This window comes from Thunnus thynnus, chromosome 10, assembly GCF_963924715.1.
Source record: "Thunnus thynnus chromosome 10, fThuThy2.1, whole genome shotgun sequence".
NCBI classification, from domain to species: domain Eukaryota; kingdom Metazoa; phylum Chordata; class Actinopteri; order Scombriformes; family Scombridae; genus Thunnus; species Thunnus thynnus.
The window spans coordinates 30,892,400-30,905,235 of NC_089526.1; the positions used below are offsets into that span (position 1 = coordinate 30,892,400).

At 39.5% G+C, this 12,836-nt stretch overlaps 1 protein-coding gene and 1 long non-coding RNA gene across 4 annotated transcripts in view; one reads left to right on the forward strand and one right to left on the reverse strand.

Annotated features, from left to right (window-relative positions):
* Positions 1–12,836, reverse strand: part of cdk14 (cyclin dependent kinase 14) — a 205,651-nt gene that overhangs the window by 92,814 nt on the left and 100,001 nt on the right. The gene's annotated exons all lie outside the window — the stretch shown is intronic.
* Positions 2,618–5,138, forward strand: LOC137191971 (uncharacterized). The gene is made up of 2 exons (XR_010930471.1): positions 2,618–3,010; positions 4,791–5,138. It is a non-coding gene; the product is annotated as an uncharacterized lncRNA (long non-coding RNA).

The window sequence follows — 12,836 nt, forward strand, 5'->3', positions numbered from 1 at the left end:
GTTGACTCACATTTCGGAATAATGTCGCACAGAGGCTCCCAAACGCTATTGATTATTGATTTCCCAAAGGATATTTGGTGTTATTTTTGGCATTCAAAAAAAGATTTTTTTGGCCCATTGGGGTTCTCATTGGCCCGGTGGCCCACCAGGCCTGTACAATTATAGGGGAAACACTGTTTAGATATAATGAAATGTGATGTTCACCAGGGTAACTGGAGTACATTCAACAGAAAAAAGTAACACAGCCATTCTAACTCTAACTGTAGCTTTGGCTACAGAATCACAACTAAACCAAATAAGCAGAGTAAACCAAACACAGCTACTTTAGTCCAAACAGCGAACTTGTGTAATCAGCAGGACCTTAATCAGCTGTTCCTCCATCTCGCTCCACAAAAACAAAATGTAGGAGTCCAGTTTTCCACCCACACATACTTTGGAGGTGACCGAAATTTCTCAGATTGGGCGCCACTTCCTGTACTGGATAAAAATCCAGTATTTTGATTTATAAGTGACAATGTGTAACAGCTCACTGCCTTCTATTTATTTGAAAACTCCTTATTCCTGTTTTTTGCTCAACATGGTGTATGTAAAGAAATGTTTTAGTTTTAGGTTTGTGCAGGTTCCTGGGCAAATGGAGATATAGGAAGATATTGGTTTAGTTGTTGGTTTCCATGTGCTTTGACGTTTAGGTCACCTTGTACAGTGTTCTGCAGGTAAGTTAGCAGCAATGTGATGGTGGTGTGGAGGATACCGAGCCCTGACCTTCCCCCCTCAAAACCCCACGGGTCCCACTGCAGAGGAGGGTACCACTTCAAAGCCCTGACCTACGCTATGGCTTTACACACACACACACACACGCCTTTATCTGTTGTGGTTCACCAGTTGACCTGCCATCCTGTCCAGGTATACCTAGATGAAGGTCACCAGTGAATTATACATCACTATCTCACACACACAACACCAGGGGTCACAAAATATACAGTGGAAGAGGTGGGCTGGAATCTGGAGGACAGAATGAACAAGGATAGAGAAGGACTAAAATAGCCTCAGTCCCCAGGGGAACCAGCCCTCTGTTCTTTTGAAGTTCATTTGGATTTCAAAGTCAGTTTTTAGCTTCCGCCTGCTTCTCCTCCTCTCTAACATGCAGCAGATGCACACTGGGAGATTCACACTATCCTGCAAGCAGCTAATATTCTATAAATAAGTCCACAGAGGATATCAAAAACATCCTAAACACATTTTGACTGATGGGTATGGCTCCACAACACAAAAGTGGCAAATTGCAGTACTTGTTGTTGTTAGACGTTGAGGGAAAATTAATGTGACTTTATCAGGCTAGAATACCAGCTCAGTTAGTGTTATTCATTTATTTATTTGCGTAGCAGGACTTCTAGCGTTCTGCTTTCTTTCAGAGAGTGAGACGAGAAACTCGATCAATCTCATGTCTATGCATTAAATGTTTATGTGCATGCATAGCGGTAACTTGGTTCCTGTAAAACCTCTGTTTACACACAGTTGCTCATATTTCTTCCCGAACACCCTAACATATTTTTGGACTGAGGCTTGCATATTGTTGATTTACAAGTGATAAATGAATCCTATAGAGTTGAACTACTTTCAATAAAGAAGTATGAAACATTGTCAATATACTACAATCAGATCGACATGCCCGTAAATCTGAACAGTGTGGTCTCTTAGGGAGGGGGGCCTTAAAGAGACAGAGGCTAAAACAGACTGTTTCAGACAGAGTTCTTTTTAACTGTAAATCATCCAAAGATGTTCCAATATTAGAAATATAGACCTGTAAGTGTGCATAATATTTCCCCTTTAACACTAGAACCAGCAGGGGTCACTATATACCTAAAACTGCCAACAGGTAAAATTTACCCACACATCTGGCTAGCGCATTTCTAATACTGAAAAATGTAGTATTGGAAATGCAGTCATTGTATTAAGGCATTGTTTTCACAAGGGAATGTATAAAGTCACAAAATTAGTTTGTTTAATTATCAGCTGTGTTTTGGTCCTCTTGTTTTATAAAAGAAGTATCTTTAAGAACACTAATTGCTTTGCATGGCTGTCAGTATAAGTCAGTCTAAAATGACACTGAAAATGGGTTTTAGAAGAAAATATTTGCATATTTGGGTGGTGTGATATCATCATAAAACAACATTCATCACATAATGAGTTATTTAAATTACCACAGTAGCCTAAATACCCCAAATAGACAATAATGAGCCATAATAGTAAGAATAAACAACCACCATACTTATAGGTGATTTAATACTGCAGCAAAATGGACATGACAAAGTCAAGCACACAATTTCAGCTAATCAATTATTAATTCAGGCATTTCAACAATGAGTGAATAAAAGAACATCACCAAGAAACTTGAGGTAACCATTACAGCTTTTTTTAATTATAACATCATAATGAAAATATATATTTCTCTTTTGGTTCCGTTCATGCAGGTTATTTTCTGTTCTTTTTATCATTAGTTATGACTTGACTTAATTGTCAGATTGCACACTCCAACGAATGCTGTTACTCAGCAACTTAGAATGTTTAAACATGAACCGCACGGAAATAAATGCATTTCATATACAGCTAAATTTTACCTGCTGGCGATTATAGATATAAATGCCTGTGTTTTTAATCTGGATTCAACTTTGCTTTTTTCAAGAATAAGGGGTGCTATATAACATTATTTTAGCAAGAGTCAAAGACTGAGGGACATGAATATTTCATTCAAACAAACGAACAAATGAAGAACGGTTCTAATGTTAAGAAATCTGGTTATGGTAGAAAGCTTACAAACCAGGATACATCAAGTACACGTAAACACACACAGGATTTATAGGTGAGGGCGGCTTTAGCCTTCCCACAGTAAAAAGAGAGTAGTGTAATGGTATAGAGATAAAGTTGAGAGACTTGGCTGCACTGCAAAGCTTCCTTTGGAGTGTCTCTGCTGCATTCACTCACATCTAATATGGATGAAGAACTGGAGCAGGTAAATACCACTCTGCTTGGCTTCTCAGTTGAAAAGAGCACCCACATTTTCTAAGGAAAGGGTCAAACTGAAGTGAGCCAGGCAGAGAATCAGCTGGGTTTGCATAGAAAGTCACAGCAGTTTTATTTCTTAGATATTAATGTCGCCATTGAGACTTTGAATACTTCCATTCCTAATATTTGTTCAATTAAGCACACATGCTTAATTATCAAGCCTGGTATCAAGGTTGGCTTAGTGGTAAAAAACTGTCTGCAGAGTAATGTGTGCTTCTTTTCTAGCCAAGATTCTTTCATGTTTATGTGTGTGTGTGTGTGTGTGTGTGTGTGTGTGTGTGTGTATGTTCACCACCTGCCATCGTCCCAGCTCATTTCCTAACACAAAGTGGACTGTAATGAGCTCTGCATTATTGTAGCTTACATGAAACCAGTCAGGTCATTACCTGTGCACACCAACAAACACACATTACTACTGCTGCTACTGCCGTTTATTCCAATGTGTTCCCAGGTTGGGATTGAAAAACACAGAGACACACACATCAGTAGCCTTAATTCATCTAACGAACTTCAAAAGACCATCTGCAACCTCAAAAAATCCATACCCTAGTCACACACATTCACAGGCACACACACACACCCGCTGACTGGCCCACTCATCCCGGTGCTGTGGTGAGGCGCAGGGTGGAACTGCACACTAGGGAGAGGCAAACAGTCTGCTCCGGATGCCTGCAACATTCCTCCAGCTCCATTGTCACATTGCTTCACTCCTCACACATCATTATCCCAGCAGCTGTTACTTCACAGCACAGCAACACCGACTCCCCAGGAAAATAAACACACACATCAGTGCACCTTAGCTAGCTGTAGCTACGCTCAGTGACAGAAAAAATACTAAACTATAATTCAATTTAGTGTAATCCAATACAGTAGTCCTGCAATGAAGAAGCTGTAGTTTCATACACAAGTTTGATTCCACTGCAGCTGCCTGCTCATTACTATAGTTTTGAAGTGTTTCCATAGAAACAAGCCACACGTCCACTTCATGGTTCTTGTGGTGGTCCTTGCGATCTCCAATATTATCTTGGAAATTACGTAATATCAGCTGACTCGCGGAACAGACGCTGCCTCTCCAAATCTGAAACATTGCAGTCTGTGGCTGCGGATGCCTGCACGTAGCTCCTTGTTGATGACGGCTTATTGGTCTGTGGTACCCTCAAGTCAATGACTTCCTCCTTCACCTCCTTAAAAAAAGTACACCAGTAACCAGACGAACGACATCATGTACAGCTTTTCCTGCTGTTGTTGACTTCAAGAGTGGACTTCTTGATTGCTTGGTATACCTGCTTGATTCGTCCAAAGTGCTCTTTACAGTGTCTGTGAGCAATAGCAACTCCCGCATAGACTAGAGATGGCGTTCTGTTTGTCGCAGGAACCCCGCTGAGGCCTTTATACCAAAACACATTACAAGAAAAATTGTAACCTATCCATGATGTTTTCTATCTGTGCTTGTCATCATCCTTTAAGCAAATTTGTTGCATGTTGTTTGTTCTGACTCGAAATGAAACGTGTGATTCTGAGTAGTTTACTTGGCCAAAACTAATACTTATATTCATACAGACCAGATGTCCATGTCCATGTATGGTCATGCGCTTTGGGTAGTGACTCAAAAATGAGACTGAGGATTATTGTGGATTACTCAGACATCTCAGAGTAAAACCATTGCTCCTTTGTATTGAATGGCACCAGTTGATGTGGTTCAGGCATCTGATTAAAATGTCTTCCAGATACCTTCCGATGGAGGTTTTCCAGGCACACCCAACTGGGAAGAGAAAGAGACCCTGGGGCAGACCCTCAACACGCTGTGGGGATTATATATCCCACCTGGCCTTGGAACACCTCGAAATCTTCAAGAGGGAACTGGAGGAAGTGGCCAGGGCGAAGGTCTAACCAGCTGCCACTGTGACCTAGACCCAGATAAGCAGGGTACGATGGATGGATGGTGTTGCATTGCATCTATGGTCACTGTGATACGTGACGTAATGATGTTTACTTTATTATCTCCATCCTGATGAAGACCTGGATGGCATTTTTAACTATTAACATGTGTCCCCAAATAAAAGCTTTTAACTCAACTTTTCTCCTTGTTCTACTGACAAATTGTCTATCCTCTGATCAGTGTGTTCATCTTCAAGAGCACCTTCAATGATAATTCTGGGTTTTACTTCATTTCACTTCATCTATCATCTTGTGACAAGAACTTCATCCAAGTCAAACCGTCACAATCTGTATCTGATATGATGGCACTGTACCCGTCAACGTAAATTGTAAAGATCTGGGAACACTGTGAAGGTGGATAAGTTATTAAACTTGTTACGTTTAACTGAACCGAGGGTTCCTTCTCTATCCTTGTTCATTCTCAAAAAATTTGATTGAACCAAAATGCATCACAAAAAGCCACGTAAGAAAGTTACCACCTCTCACTGATCAGATGTGTCTGGGGAGGGAATGAGAATGAAGAAGGCAACATACTTTGTTAGTCCAGGTCAGACCTCGATTCATTCTCCGGCTAGCTGCTAGCAACTGTTGATTTCACTCGTACGCATCCCAGCATGCAAAGAGCACCTGGCTAAAGAGCCATTAGTCTCAAACAGGCGGATTACACCTTGTAGTTGGGTCAGATCAAGGTTGCATTACATTCCCACCACAAACAAACTGCTACAGAACTTGTTTGTGATCGGACCAAGACCACCTCCTCTAAAGGGTCTTGGTGGAATTGCTTTGGTCCACACCTGAGCCTGACTCCTTTTCAGCAAAGTTGCCATATTTCCAGATCTTTGCAATTAACGTCTAAATACGTTATGATCAAATGTGAATGAATGTGAAAGTAAGTAAGTATCCTTAACAGTTCCCCGGAACTAATTGAGTACTTGGTTTCTCCATTTCTTTTAAGTGTTTAGAAGTTCTACTGCCCATTTATTGGGATTGAATACAAAAATGTCACTTTGTACTGTGATTGAGCCCAATTGGCTGACTATGTCACTGGAAAGGACCTGGGATCTCACTACTGTTGCAGAAGTCCCTAACTCATCAAGGGGCCAGAAACATACGCTTGCTACACAAACTGTTCTGGTCTGAATTTGAAACAGGTTCTCACAAGGATAAGGTCCCATACACACACATCCAACCCCCCATGGAGTTCTGTCAGGGCAGTCACTTTGTTTGTGAATGAATCTCAGATAAGGTTTCTGGCCGCTGACCGCTGCTCATGCTCCATGTTGGTGATGGACACTGGCAGCATATGGCAGGGCTACAGTTTTTCATGGCAAACACAAGCAGCCTTTCAGCAGGTCCATCCCAACTGTGGATACATTCACTCTCTCTTGAGGCTCTGAAGTATGTGGGCTATGAGCAATGCTCATCTGCTGTTTCATTCGCTTCTATAATTAGGAGCTTGTCATCAGAAAATTGTCTCAAGGCTAAAGTCATTTTGTGTGTGATAATAATGTGTTTGTTGCAATCACCTACATGTGCTTGTGGCTCCAGGAAGGCAGATGAAAAGCATAATGACATATCACTACTACAACTTAACAGATCTTATGTGTTAAACTTGTTGGAATTATCATTACATTACATAATCATTACTCATGAATGAGATTCAAATACTATTGTTTAATAGCATCTTTTTAACTTCGAACACAGATTCTCTCCTGTCAACTACAGATTTCCAATAAAACCATCAAGGCCATTGACTGTCAGCTTGAAAAGCATATTTCTTATATGCACTAACAGAAATAATAACAAAACCAAGGCCTATGTGTTAAAGTGCCAGTTGAATTTCAAAACCATCAAGGCCGTTAAAATTAGACATCAGTTTAGAAGGCAATAATTTCTTACAGGGCTGCACAATATTGGAATAACTGACATTGCAATATCTTTTTTTCTGCGATATATATTGCAATATGAAAACATGCAGGAAATTTCACCAGACACATGCAGTGTGTTACTCATGTACAGATATACAATTGACAGTCATAATTTTCATCATTTGGGTAGTTTACAAGTCATCTAACAAAACAAACCTCCCCTCCTACTTCTACCACATTAGGTTCAGCCCTCTGCTACCCCTCCAGAAATGGACTCCTCCACTTTCGGAATAAAATAACCAAAGCAGGCCCCACTAGTCGCCTACCACACCCTGAAAATGAGCACTGCCTGTTATGATTGATAAACTGATCAAGCACCCCTTCACCAGAGCACATAACAAATTGACCACTGTGCATGCAGAGTCTGCATATCACCTGCCTGTAAACATGCACACGATGCGGCTACTGTCACAGATAATGTGGCCTGGCAGGCGTTCATTTACGCGAGGCAGCTTTTGAGTGCATGTATTCTTGTTATCAGAAGCACCTTGTCCTGGTGCTGGTTAAAAGTTAAACATTTACCTCCACCTGCAGATTAAGCATACAGTTGAACATCATTAGAAACGGTAGATCACATGTAAATAACACAACTGTGACACATAAACTGTAGATTGCTTTTGTTTTCTCCAAAGTCTGTTGTGCAACTTTTTAAAGTGAAATTATTCACAAAAACTAACATGTTAATATTGACAGCACTAATAAAACAGTCTGTTTTGTCAGGTAATAAACATTATCATTGTCTAATAACCAGGCAGGAACACAAAGCTGTCAGATTTTACTGTAGTTTTGCTGAAACAGCCATTTATGTAGAAACCATAGTGGTGGGAAAGTGATTCAAATAAACAAAGCCACGCCAGGCTTTGTCTGATAAACAGTAGACACAGTTGAGAATGATGTAACTCAGTAAAGAAACAAGGTAACTCAGTAATATTTGAAGTGTGAGTTACATAAATAACTTGTGTGGGAATTCTGCATCTTGTTGTCTGAGCTGTCATTAACTGATCTGGAATCTTTCCAGACTGGTCTCATCTTCAGTTCTTCAGCACATCAGTGCAGCATGGAGAGGAATGAAACTTTTGCTACTGTTGGTTCATAAACAGACAGTTTATGTTCATTATATCACATTCAGTCATACTGTCCCTCCGGCCGGCCCTCTGTCAAGACTTTTCTGGTTGTCCTCCTTCACCTCAGACCTCCATACATCCCTCCTCTGGTCAGACTGCAGCCTCAGCTCTGACATGACTACAACCAGCCAGACTTCTTGTTTGCCACGTCTGTATTTACTTTGTGTATTCCTCAACATCATCAACATGTGCATAAGCCAATCATATTGGCTGTGTTATGTATGATTTGATCAAATGTATGGGATTATAAGCCCAATAAATGTCTTGAATCTATGTATTGTCTGCCTTGATTCGTTGTGTTAAGAAGATGTATGTATGAAAAGTAGAGAACCTAATAATAGTTTATAATGATCATTAGTTAATAGTAATTATCATCGTCACTCTGGGCAAGGACACTGCTGAAACAGATTGTACATCTCACTGAGGCTTTCCAGGTTAAATACTGGACCACTATTTGCTGATCAATATGCCGACCATATTCAGCTGACTTGTCAAACTCATTCACATCTCATTCTCGAAATAAATAAAATGAAATTATTATTTTTTTCTGTAATTTATCTTATCTTGAGTTTTTGGGAGACATCTTTGCACGCTTTTAGCTTCCTCCCTCTCCTGCACTGATGTTTACAGTATTTGAAGCAGACAGCAGCAGCAGGAGGGCAATTAACAAAACAAAAGATGTGGCCAGTAACACATGGCCACACATGGCACATGGGGGATGTGCAAAATTTTTATTCAACTATTCAACCTAACCCCTAACCCACTCATGGAAAAGGGGAGAGATGGGATTAAATAGTATATATTTCTCCCACTAATTTCAATTTTAATGTTTGAATTGATTGCAGATGTCACACTCATGTCACATTTGTTACCTAAGTTTTGTTATTTCAGTTCATAATGCTGACAAGAATTAAATAATTATGTAATGTTCATATTGTAGGCTATGTGTAACATTTGGTCACTGAATGTTTTCTGTCTCTTTGACTGATAAAAGTTGTCATCAACTTGTCTAAATTCTTAGTTCAGGATCAGATTAATAAAATCTAAATCTTTACAATATACATATAAGAGTTTCTATACCAACACCTGAGCCAATCAGCTCTTTGATCAGGCGAAAGCCAGGCGTTTCCCATCATGCCTAAATGTTTTCATGTACGACAGGAATTGTCACCTGACTTTGTCTTCCTCATTGCTCTTTTACCAGACAATGCATGGCTCCACGAACCAGACAGAATAACGACCCCACGTGTGTCTACATTGAAACGATGTCTTCATTCTTGAAAACCTAAGCAGCAAAGTTCAGACTGTCTCAGTTTATCTTCTGGAAATAGCATAAAATTCACCAGTCTGCCAAATAATGCATCCACACTGTAACTTCATTTCTGGAGATCTATAAATCAAATGGTTTAACCAGCACATATTTTGGGCCTTTTTGGCTTGACAGTGTGAATTTCATACATTTAATATTGACCTAAGATGAAATAATAGGGGATGCATTACTCAGCAGAAACAATCAGTTCTGCTGAATAATGCATGCAGCCATTAACACTCAGTAATGACACTTTAAATCAAAGTTTGATAGAAATTAAATAGTTTTATCAGCACATACTTTTTTTACAACTTTGACTGAGTGAATTTGACACCCCACGTTCATTTTTCCACGTTTAAAAACCTCATTTTAGTACAACTGAAAATCCTACGCTTAAAAACACAAAGACAAAGAACACCGAAGAGTTCGCCCGAAGAAATATTAAGATTAATGAAGAAGACTTTGTCTATTTCAGACCAATCGTATCAAGGAAATGCTACTGAGTCTGTAATAACAATGATGATGATTCTAAATGTTCAAAAACTATAGACTTCATATCATTTATCATCAATTATTAATGATTCCGACAACCGCAAAGCATACTGGGTATGCAGGCCGAGCATATCTGTCCCTACAGTAGAGAGGCCGCCTGGTGGTTGTTGGTGCACGCTGCAGCTAGTCCCCCCCAGCCAATTGAAATAAGTGACATCTGTAAACAAACACTTGTATTTGCATTTAGTGTTTCGCCAAAACACACTGAGGTCTAGCAAATGGAATGAATGCCCCTGCTTCTAAAAGATTTGCAAAGCCAACTTGTGGAATATTTTGAAACCTCCATTCTTTACATTTCTTCTAACCAGGATTTGTTGGTGCATTGTTGTGTTTCTTGGCATGTTACCACCATAGACTGTTGATCAGTGAATTAGTGTGAAACAGTCGGCAGGGGTGTTTATAGTGTTGATCTTCATGAGCGGGAACACTCTTACAACATTGCTGCATAGCACTACTAGTGGTGAAAAACTACACAGGGTACCTTTAAGTTTCTCATTTGATTCTATAATAGATTAAATGTGCTGACGGGCTGCATTTCCTCACCACTGCAATCTAACTTTGACAAAAATAAATCCAGACTTCATGTTCAAATTACACAATTCAAGCATGTTTCAATAGTCTGCTAACTGATTTCCATGTTGCCTCAAAATTTTGCCATCAAAAATTCCAAAACCAGCAGCATGGTTTGCTAAATGGTTAGTTGTGATGTAAATTATAATTAGAAGTGAGTGCACAAAAACCATCTTTTTATTATATCATATTTTATTTTAGATCAACTACTTTAGGAATCTATGTTTTTAATTTTAGTTTTTGATTAGCCAACATATTGTGAGTGATAATGTTAGTAAGAAACACTGTATGGAAGGTTTATGTAAGATTAAGTATTTGTAGGTATTGTATGTATATGTGTTCAGATGCAGAGATTATGGTCCATACAGCTCCACCACACAAACAATACAAATCACCCCCCACACACTGTTTAATTGGCCTCAATTAATTGTGTCCTTGATATGAAAACATGCGGGCTCCTCAAAGCCTCATTTAAAGAGGTGGTTGTTGTTGCAGCTCATTAAAAAGTGCGTAAACCCACAAAGGAGCAGAGGGGAGCATCTGGATCAACTCCACAACCAGCAGCAGGGAAATGGAGCTCTGGCCACTGTGGCTGAAGAATTATCCTGCTAAGTCAGCTACCCCTAGATGTAGATAAAATGTACAGGATAATACAGCAAGATAACAAGATATAAGATAAGAGAGGCAGTTTCTGTATGAGCCAAAAACTCGAGTAGGCGTGGTTTTCGATTGACATTTTGGGTGGAAGTAACACAAATTGCTTGCTGTTAAATGATGAATGTCAGTTGGGTATTGTGAATGATGGATGGTAGACAGTAGACAGTAACACAGCCCAGTTGATTATTAGAGCAAAACCGTTTCAAATAAAATGTAAATCAAGTTTGTCGAATTAATTGACAATTTGTCAATTCACATACATTTCATCACGTCCATTGTTAATTCTTCAGCATTTTCATCACTTCCTTTTTTTTCAAATTATTTTGTTACTCCCACCCTTGAGGCTACTTTCCTTAAATGATAAATGGCAATTTTTGTGTTGTGAATGATGAATGATGACTGTAAGACAGGGAAAATGATGAAACATGGCTCTGTTTTCATCATATCACGACTGTTTTAATCAAATTGGTTTTAAATTAATCGAATCACTTGATAATTTATCACTCACATTTCACATGTTTTTATCCTTCTATTATTCAATTCACACACATTTTCATCACCTCCATTTTTATCAATTAATTTTGTTACTTCCACCCCTCATACCACTCACCTTCAGTTCACATTACTGTATTTACATCTTTACAAATATTACTAGACCACTGAGTATGCCTGCACTATGAGAGGTGATCTGTCTTTAGACCTTAGAAACCAAGGCTATGGAACAAATGGCCATTTATGGGCATGCACAACGATCTGACGTCAGCTCGTTGGCAAGGTAGACAAATTAAACGTTCAGAGATTAATTTTCAGCATTCAAGTTTTGGAACTTTGACCATATTTAACATAGATATCTAACATCACAACAGTGTTTAAATAAGAGAAAACCGCTTGCCCTCTAAGTTCATTACAACTAAATTGTTTATCCCCTTGTGATCATGAATGAGATCAACAAATTTTAACCTTCCTATTATTGCCTATGTGTTACTGTAGATTTTGATATATGTTGTACTCAAGCAGAAACTTTGGCCTCATGATGGTGCTGCAGGTAAGATCATCCTCTGGTGACCATGAATATCTACAGAAAACTTAGTGTACAAACAGCTTTAAGTATTGAAAATACCTCGTCACAGAGCAAAACCTTGGAGATTTTTGACCTGACTGGTGCTGGATGAAATGTGGTATCATCGTCTGTTATCAAGACCAAAGCACCATAAAAAACATTTCTGATAATGATAGTTGTAGTACAAATTACTACTATCATTTATTAGCTCACCCTTAACCTTGCTCTGACTCCCTTTTTCCCTCCTTCCATCATAATGATCCCATAACTTTTCCTCTTTGTACCCTCAACTCAATCACCACACAGCCTCTCCCCAACTGAGTGCTCTTACTGAACCTCTCAGCCCCTCCTTTGTTGACACTCTGCCTCCGTCTCTCTCATTTACCCAAACCAGTGCCACTGGCCTCAGCTGTTGGCCGTTAGTATTCTTGCTGCCAAGGCTGGGACCATAGGGAGCCCTGGCGGCCACATAACACACACACACACACACACTCAAACAGCTTTCACCTTCCTCATCTGGCATCCCTCAGGCAAAGGCTGATTCTGTGTTTTGTGCATGTTTGTTGATGAGCTCCAGCGACAGACTAATGGGCCAGGGATTTTCATTCTTGCTCATTTGGTATTTTGTCCATTAT